Here is a 9,793-nt window from a genome sequence, read left to right on the forward strand (position 1 = left end):
CACTCTCTCTCTCTCTATCTTTCTAAAAATAAATAAACATTAAAACATTTAAAAATAAGTTTCCTTTACTGTGCAGAAGCATTTTAGTTTGATGGAGTCCCATTTACCTATTTTTGCTTTCATTGCTTGTGCATTTGGTATCATATTCAAGAAAGTATTGACAAATCTAATGTAGTGAGGATTTTCTCCTATGTCTTCTAGGAGTTTTGTAATTTGAGGTCTTAATGTTTAGGTCTTTAATCCATTTTGACTTATTTTTTTTTTTGTGTATAGTGTAATGTAAAGGTCCAGCTTCAATGCTTTTACATGTGGATATCCAGTTTTCCCAGCACCATTTATTGAAGGCTGTCCTTTTCTCCATTATGTAGCCTTGGCACACTTGTGAAAGGTCAGTTGACCAGATGTCTAAGGGTTTATTGCTGGGCTTTCTATTCTGTTTCATTGGTCTATATGCTTGACTTTATGCCAGTAGCATATTGTTTTTATTACTGTGGCTTTATAATATGTTTTAAAATCAGGGAGCATGAGGCCTCCAACTTTTTCTTTCACAAGAAGATCATAAGTCTTTTATGATCCCATGTGAATTTTGGAATGTTTCTTCTGTTTGTTCAAAAAATGCTGTTGGGATTTTGAGAAGGCTTGCATTGTATCAATAGCTTGCTTTGAGTAGTATGGGCACTTTTAACGCTAAGTATTCCTGTCCATGAACACAGGATGCTTTTTCCTTTATTTGTATCTTCAATATCTTTCAGCAATGTTTTCTAGTACTCAGTGCATAAGCGTTTCACCTTCTTGGTTAAGTTTATTCTTAAGTATTCTATCCTTTTTGATGCTATTGTAAATGGGAATGTTTTCTTAATTTCCTTTTCAGGTTGTTCATTGTTAATGTGCAGAAACACAATTGATCTTTGGGTGTCAATTTTTGTATTCTATAACTCTGATGAACTTGCTTTTTAGACCTAAGTTTTTTGTGGAATCTTCAGGGTTTTCTACATATAAAATTATGTTATCTGTCGAGATAACTTTACTTCTTTCTAATTTGGATGTCTTCTATTTTGTTTCTTGTCTAATTGGTCAAGCTAGGACTTCCAGTGCAAGCTCAGAACTTTTTTTTAAACAAGTTTAGAACTTTTAAGAGAAGATAATGTTCTTTTTTTATAGTGTGATGATACCACTCTTACCTGCTAGTGGGTGTGAGCTTTGAGTTACTTTTCCACTTTAAGGGATTCATAGTCACTGATCAGTGACAAACTAACCAAGTCCCTTTGAGACTAATGATAATAATATTAATTCACTGTTTTTATTTTATAGATTGACACTTCTTATGTAATTTCATTTTTCTCAGTGACCTGACTTTTCAAAATTGGGGTATTACTGTTTGTGTTTCTGTAACTGACTAAAACTAATTGTACCAAAGCAATTAATAAGACTTCTGCTACTGTTAAAAATGGACAATAAAATGTAAAATAGAAATATTACTTATCATATGCAATTATAAGAACAAAAAGCTATGAAATTCACTGCAATTTTTTCTTGAGAAATTTTTATAAGCAAAGTACTTGAATATCCCACAGCCCTCATGTTCAATATGCAACTATCATATACTAATTAATCTCAGAATAAGTTTGTTTGAGTGATAGAGTGACCTTGTTAGACAGGCCAGCAAAAAGAAATATAGCTTTTGTTACTGGAATTTTTTTTTTTTTTACTTTCTCATCGTAGTTCATCAGATTTGACTTGACATGAAATGAAATTCCTTGCAGGTTTGGATTTTTTTCTCTCTCCTCCATATACACCTGTCCATTTAAGATGATTTAAAAATTGCTGATGTGCAGTAATTTATTTGACATTGGCCAGAGAAACATTTTTCTGGGTAAGTCCCCTGAGGCAAGGGAAATAAAAGCAAAATAAACAACTGGGACCAAAACAAAATAAAAAGCTTTTGCGAAGCAAAAGAAATCACCAACAAAACAAAAAGGCAACCTACTGATTGGAAGAAGATATTTGCAAATGATACATCCAATAAAGTCTTAATATTCAAAATATATACAGAACTTACACAACTCGATACAAAAACCTTAAATAATCTGACTAAAAAATGGACAGAGGACCTGAATAGACATTTTTCCAAAGAAGACATACAGATGGTCAATAGACACATGAAAAGATGTTCAACACCATTAATCATCAGGGAAAGTCAAATTAAAACCACAATGAGATATCACTCTACACCTATCAGAATGGCTAAAATAAGGGTGTCTGGGTGGCTCAGTTGGTTAAGCGTCCGACTTCAGCCAGGTCACGATCTCGCACTCCGTGAGTTCGAGCCCCGCGTCGGGCTCTGGGCTGATGGCTCAGAGCCTGGAGCCTGTTTCAGATTCTGTGTCTCCCTCTCTCTCTGACCCTCCCCCGCTCATGCTCTGTCTCTCTCTGTCTCAAAAATAAGTAAACATTAAAAAAATTTTTTTTTAAAAAAAGAATGGCTAAAATAAAAAAAAAAAAAAACGAAGACATAACAATGTTATTCTGTAGAGAAAGAATGTAGAGAAAAAGGAAGCCTTGTATTCTCTTGGTGGGAATGCAAATCGGTGTAGTCATTGTGGAAAACAGTATGGAGATTCCTCAAAAAAATTAAAAATAGGGGCTTCTGGGTGGCTCAGTTGGTTAAGTGTCCAACTTTGGCTCAGGTCATGATCTCATCGTTCATGAGATTGGGACCCATATCAGGTTCTGTGCTGACAGCTCAGAGCCTGGAGCCTGCTTCGGATTCTGTGTCTCCCTCTCTCTCTGCCCCTCCCCTGCTCATTCACTGTCTCTCTCAGTCTCTCAAAAATAAACATTAATTTTTTAAAAAATTAATTCTATATGATTCAGTAATTCCACTATTGGATATTTGCACAAAGAAAATGAAAGCACTATTTCTAAAAGATAAATGCACTCCTATGCTTACTGAAACATGATTGCAATAGTCACTATATGGAAGCAACCAAAGTGTACATTACCTACTTAGATGAATGGAAGAGAAGAAGTGGTATACAATGGAATATTACTCAGCCATAAAAAAGAATGAAATTTGCCCATTTGTAACAGCAAGGGTGGGGTAGATGGTATAATGATAAGTGAAATAAATCAGACAGGGGCATAAAAATACAATATATCTTACTAATATGTGGATACCATATATCCACTAATATGTGGAATATATCTTACTACTATGTGGAAACAAACCAAATAAAAAAGGAGACAAACAACAACCAAAAACAACCACAAAAATAGACTCTTAAATACAGACAACAAATTGGTGGTGGCCAGAGGGGAGGTAAGTGGGGTGAAATAGATAAGAGGGATTAAAATATAAAACTTCCAGTTATAAAATCAGGCATAAAGATGAAAAGTAGAACAGAGATGGGGCGCCTGGGTGGCGCAGTCGGTTAAGCGTCCGACTTCAGCCAGGTCACGATCTCGCGGTCCGTGAGTTCGAGCCCCGCGTCAGGCTCTGGGCTGATGGCTCAGAGCCTGGAGCCTGCTTCCGATTCTGTGTCTCCCTCTCTCTCTCTCTGCCCCTCCCCCGTTCATGCTCTGTCTCTCTCTGTCCCAAAAATAAATAAACGTTGAAAAAAAAAATTAAAAAAAAAAAAAAGTAGAACAGAGAGAATATAGTCAATAAGATTATAATGATGTTGTTTTGTGACAAATGGTGACTACCTTTATCGTGATGAGCACTGAGTAATATATAGCTAATTGAATCATTGTGTTGTACAACTGAAACTAATATAGCATTGCATATTAATTATACTTCACTTAAAAAAATAAATAAAAAATGAAAATGCCTAATTTGTACACAATACCATATGAGCTAAATCAACTCATCCCTTTTTAAGTAAATCTCTTTTTAGTAAATATATTGAAATGTCTCATTTTCAATCATTTTTGCAGTTACTGCTGCTGCTATTGATTTCTTTTTTTCAAACAAAATTGGTTGAAGATTTCTTGGATGGAGAAAATTGTGCTGAGTACTGAGATTAAAAAAAAATGTGAATGCAAAGACCTCATAACCAAATCTGGTAACAGAACATCAACCTTGAGTTAAATACATTGTCAAAACACATATAATAAGAGGCTTGATGTCTTAATTTTCTCTCGCTGTCTTTCAGTTCACAGAGCCTCTTTCCACTCTATGAAATGCTCTTTGCCATCATTCATCATTATATTTACTACAACTCATCCTTTGAATTTCTGCTCAGATGAAATTTCCATTAGGCAGCTTTTATCCCTCTTTCCAAAGTAAAGGGAGAGTACTCCTACAGCGACTTGTTGTTACATATCATAGCACTACTCAAATTAGTTTTATTGTGTGTTTGTCTTACCACTAGACTAATCTTTTTAATGTGGCTCATAACGTTTCTTTGTGTATCCTCAGCCTAACCCGACCATAGAAAGTGTTTAAGGATGGTTAAGTGCGTCCGTGGAACAAGAAGCCTGACAGCGTTATGGGAACACACAAAAACAGTTAATTATTCTGTTGGAGGTGGCATGGAGATTAGTCAGGACAGCTTCCTGGTAGTGATGACATTTGAGCCAGACCTTTTGGAGAAGGAAGTAGAAGGAAAAGGGTATGTCTGGAAAAACATAACTTTTGGATCAGTTACACGGATTAGAAATTACAGAGTTCTAGAAATCTGTCTACACTGTTTTAAATAATGATGTGCTTTTACTCTGTCTTCTCTTTAAAATCTTTCTTGTACTCTTTGGATGTATTTACATACTGTGTTTTTATAATCCACTATATAATTTGACTCAAAATTCTTCTCTCTTTTCTCTTCTACTCACTGTATGATTTTCAGTGGAAGGGAATTTGTAATACGCTGGACAAAATAATTTACTGCCATTTAAAATGACCTAGAAAATGGTTCCCAGCTAGAGACAGATACTAGGAGAATTTCACCGTGGAACTCTTGGCATCGTCAGTTACTGAGCCTGAAGGCTGGTGTCCTCTCCATGTTCCTCCACACTGGGCTGTCATTGGCATAGATTTTTAACTTGCTACTTCAAAGAAAAACTATTTAGATTTAGATTGTACAGTGCTCTAGAAGCTCACGTATGTATGGCATTCTTACCATCAAGAGCTAAAACTGTAACTCCCCCCACCTCCCACCCACCACCCTCCTTAAGTGCAACAGGTGTCATTCCAGGAGAAAAGGTCTCATGACAGATCTGTGCGTGGGAATTTAATCAGGTATGTCTGCAAAGTGGAAGGAGCTTTGATGTCCTCAATATAATTACAGTGGTGATGGGCTCCAAGCACTATCCTTGCCACATTAATCCAGAATTTTTCCTAGTAGATTTTTGAATGGAAATGTGATCATAAATGGGGCTGCTGTGATTTGCATGTATGCCTATTGGACAGGAGATATGAGGGAGTCGGGAGGAGGGTGAGTGAAAGGACAACTAAGTCAGAAAAATATTGAAACATACAAATGTCAGGAAATTTTGGTTCCTCAGTGCCAAAGGGAGGGGCTGCCACTGACCTCATGAGACTTGAGCCCTTTCATTCTCTGTATTCTTTTCCTTCTTTTATTTTACTAGACTACACTGTGACTTTTAATTTATTCATATCTTATGAGGATTTAATGAGTTTATCATTGAACTTAATATAATAATCCATCTGACATATTATTGTTATATTTAATATTGGCCAGGATGAGAACAGGAAAAAATATTTTCATCTGGAATTTTCAGATACATTAAAAAAAAACTTAATGCTAAGGTAAATTGGCTTATAGCTTTTACATATTGAACAGGTTAATTTCCTCTTGCCATAATTTTTGCTACTGTGTATCACTTGGAAATTACTTGAGGGTTCTGCTTAATAGCTTTTTTTTCTTATAATTTCACTGGGGAGTACTTTTATTTGGTGGCAGTATGTTAACAGGATTACCTTACAGATTGTGTGAGATAATCAATGTGAAAAGAACTTTACACATTGTAACTTTCAGGAAGATGGCACCAAAAACGAAGAAAGAAGCCCCTGCCCCTCCCAAAGCCGAAGCAAAGGCTTTGAAGGCCAAAAAAGCAGTGCTGAAAGGCATCCACAGTCATAAAAAAAAAAAAAAAAAAAAAAAAAAAAGATCTACATTATGATGGCCCAAGACACTGCGTCTCCTAAGGTAGCCCAAATATCCTCAAAAGAGCACCTCCAGGAGAAACAAGCTTGACCCCTATGCCATCATAGTGAAACAATTTTTTATCCTTTTATATCACAAGCTTGGCATGTCTTATTAGCATCTTCCTACACGTGGCTAAGAGAAGAAACAGACTGTGATAAGAATGTATTTGAATGTAGAGGCACCTGGGTGGCTCTGTTGGTTAAGCATCCAACTTCAGCTCAGGTCATGATCTCTCAGTTCATGAGTTTGAGCCCCAGATTGGGCTCTGCTGACAGCTCGGAGCCTGGAGCCTGCTTTGGGTTCTGTGTCTCCCTGTCTCTCTGCCCCTCCCCTGATTGTGTTCTGTCTCTCTCTCTCTCAAAAATAAATAAACATTAAAAAAAAAAGAATGTATTTGAATGTGTTTGTGTCTGATATTACCTTATTGTACATAAAGAAATTAAGATATTTATTACACTGTATATATAATTTATTCAGTGGAAGTCAGTGAAAAGTCTTCTGAGAAAACAAGGAGCCGTTAAAATGCCAGGATAGGAGCAGCGGTGTGATAGCGCCTTAGACTGGTGTAAGACCATGGCTTTGAGTCCTGAGTCTACTATTTATTAGCTTCATGACCTTGAGTATATGAGCTACATCATCATTTGATTTGCATGTGTTTGGAATAGAACAATGCAAGCTTACTTCTTCAAATTGATATAAGGATATGAGGATGCTTTTGGTACTTTTTTTTTTGTTTTTTACATTTTTGTGTGTTCTGCCTTGTTTTCTTTAGAAAATCTTGTTTTGCTGTGTGATTCCCACCTATCTGATAGGAAGATTTACTGAGGACTCCAGAGGCAATCTGCACATGAAATATCAGCAAGGTTTATTATTTTCATGGTAGGTATCTCAGAGTGTTGGAGAAAGTGCCTTAAAAATGGCACTATTAGTACTTTAATCCACTGAACTCCCCTTATATAATCCTTATCTCCTTACACAACAGTATGGTAAAAGGTGTTTCAGAAAGTTGTTTATTTCACCACGAGATCTTGTCAAATATTTCTAAATGTAAAAGGCTTTCTGTTATTTTCTTTTTTAAGTTTTTATTTATCTAAGTAATCTCTACACCCTACATGGGGGTTGAACCCACAACCCTGAGATCAAGAGTCACATGCTCCCCCGACTACTGAGTCAGCCATGAAGAAAATAGAAGACAACACACTCGTGTTTATTATGGTTGTCAAGGCCAACAGGCGCCAAATTAAACAGATTGTGAAGAAGCTCTGTGACATTGATGTGGCCAACGTCAACACTCTGAGGAGGCCTGATGGAGAAAAGAAGGCGTATGTTCAACTGGTTCCTGACTATGATGCTTTAGATGTTGCCAATAAAATTGGGATCATCTAATTCAGTCCCGCTGGCTAAATCTAAATATAAATTTTTTCACCATTAAAAAAAAAAAGATCATAATGTTGGAGCACTTCGGTGGCTCAGTTGGTTAAATGACCTATTCTTGATTTCTGCTCAGGTCATGGTCTCATGGTTTGTTAGATTGAGCCCTGCGTGGAGCTCTGCACTGACAGCATGGAGACTGCTTGGGATTCTCTCTCTCCCTCTCTCTTGAAAATGATTGATCAATTTTGTTTTCCTTTTGTTTTCAGTCTCACCAAAAATCTCAGCTAACAAAGAAAAAGATATGCTGTAAAATAATATTTAGTTGGACTTTTGATTGGAGTTGTATGTTACCTTGGTTTGAGGAGAATTGATGCATTTGAAAAATCAATTTATCTTCAGGAACAAGACATGTGATTTTAATTATTCATGTCTCATTTTATATTCTACAATAAACTTCAAGAGAGTGTTTGTTACATGCTGAATCTTTTTCCCCTGAAATTCACATGTTGAATCTTCAACCCCCAATGTGATGATTTTGGATATAGGACCTTTAACAAGAAAATTAAGGTTAAATGAGGTCAGAAATGTGGGGCCCTAATCTAATAGAATTGGTATGCTTATAAGAAGAGGAAGTATTCTCCTTGTTCTTTTTCTCTCTCTTTGCATAGATGAGACATGGAAAGACCATATGAAGAAATAGTAGGTGAACCACCTAGAAGCCGGGAAGAGAGTTCTTACCAGAAACGGATTCAGCTGGAACTTTGCTCTTGGATCTCTAGCCTCCAGAATTATGAGAAAATAAATTTCTATTGTTTGAGTCACCCAGTCTATGTTTTATTTTGTTATGGCAAACCAAACAGACTACGGCAATGTTTTTAAATTGGTTGTATTTCTTCTAAAATTCTGCTTCATTCTTGAAAATAATGATAATGCAAATAATGATAAATCTAAATTATTTTTTTTAATTTTTACTCTCCTTATTTGAAGTTAGCTATTATCACTGCAGTTTATTAAACAATGATAGAAAATAGTGGTAATGTTTCTTCTCATAGGAATACAGTAAGTATTATTTCATCAGTGAGCCTAATATTGTCTATAATGATTTGATGTGTTCTTTATTATATTAGTGAAGTGATAATTATCCAATATGTATAAAAACCCTATTGTTTTGCCCATAATTTATAGCCTGATATATCAAGATCTCAAATTTAGACTCCTCTCCACCTTCAGACACACTTTAATAAAATTGGCTGTTGATATTTCCACTTGGATATCTTACAAATATTCCAAATTCACTATGTGTCAGGCATCTCGGAATCAGCATTCTAGAACTTAATGTGTCCTCTCCCTCTTCCCACCCCCTACTTGTAGTCTATGACTTATCTCAGCCAAATGATTTACCTAGTAGCCCAGATCATCTGGACACCATATTTGATTCTTCTTTCTCCTTCAAACCCCATTAATTATATCCATGTCCCCTTGAATCTTTTCCCAGGCTTATCTGGAAGGGTGACATAGATTAGGAGTGATTAAAAGTAATCTGAAGAATGAGTAAGTGTTCTCTGGGCATATTAGAAACATTAGGGGAGGAAAACCCAACAACAAGCATGGCTTTCTTACAAATCATCTGGTTCAAACATGGGTTTGTCTTTGAAGACAAGGTTGAGCACAGGAGACCTTGTCCAGTTCAGGATACACGTGACTATTGTCTCAGTCCACATCACTGAGCCTCATCTACCTTCTGACTCGGTCTCTGCATTTTTCATTGCCAGGTGCCACAGCAACGCAGTGGTCCAGCAAGTCTGAAGGAAGGAGAGGCACAATGCCCATCAGTTACTTATCTCAGCAAGGAATACCTTTCTTGTACCCTCCTCTGAGGCACTGGTGATTTTCAAATGTGTTTCTTTTTTTTTTTTTTTTTTTTAATTTTTTTTTTCAACGTTTATTTATTTTTGGGACAGAGAGATACAGAGCATGAACGGGCGAGGGGCAGAGAGAGAGGGAGACACAGAATCGGAAACAGGCTCCAGGCTCTGAGCCATCAGCCCAGAGCCCGACGTGGGGCTCGAACTCATGGACCGCGAGATCGTGACCTGGCTAAAGTCGGACGCTTAACCGACTGCGCCACCCAGGCGCCCCTCAAATGTGTTTCTATGTGCTTAACTAATACCTTCAGCTATAAGGTTGATATCCCTAGTAGGGCTCAACTTGGTTGGTCATCATGAATCACCAAACATGTGTCATCTACTTAC

The 9,793-nt window shown here is 36.6% G+C and overlaps 1 pseudogene; it reads left to right on the plus strand.

Moving 5' to 3' along the window:
• Positions 1-6,000: 6,000 nt before the first annotated feature.
• Positions 6,001-7,553, plus strand: LOC125164306 (60S ribosomal protein L23a-like; annotated as a pseudogene).
• Positions 7,554-9,793: the final 2,240 nt, after the last annotated feature.

This window comes from Prionailurus viverrinus, chromosome B1, assembly GCF_022837055.1.
Source record: "Prionailurus viverrinus isolate Anna chromosome B1, UM_Priviv_1.0, whole genome shotgun sequence".
Classification (NCBI taxonomy): Eukaryota; Metazoa; Chordata; class Mammalia; order Carnivora; family Felidae; genus Prionailurus; species Prionailurus viverrinus.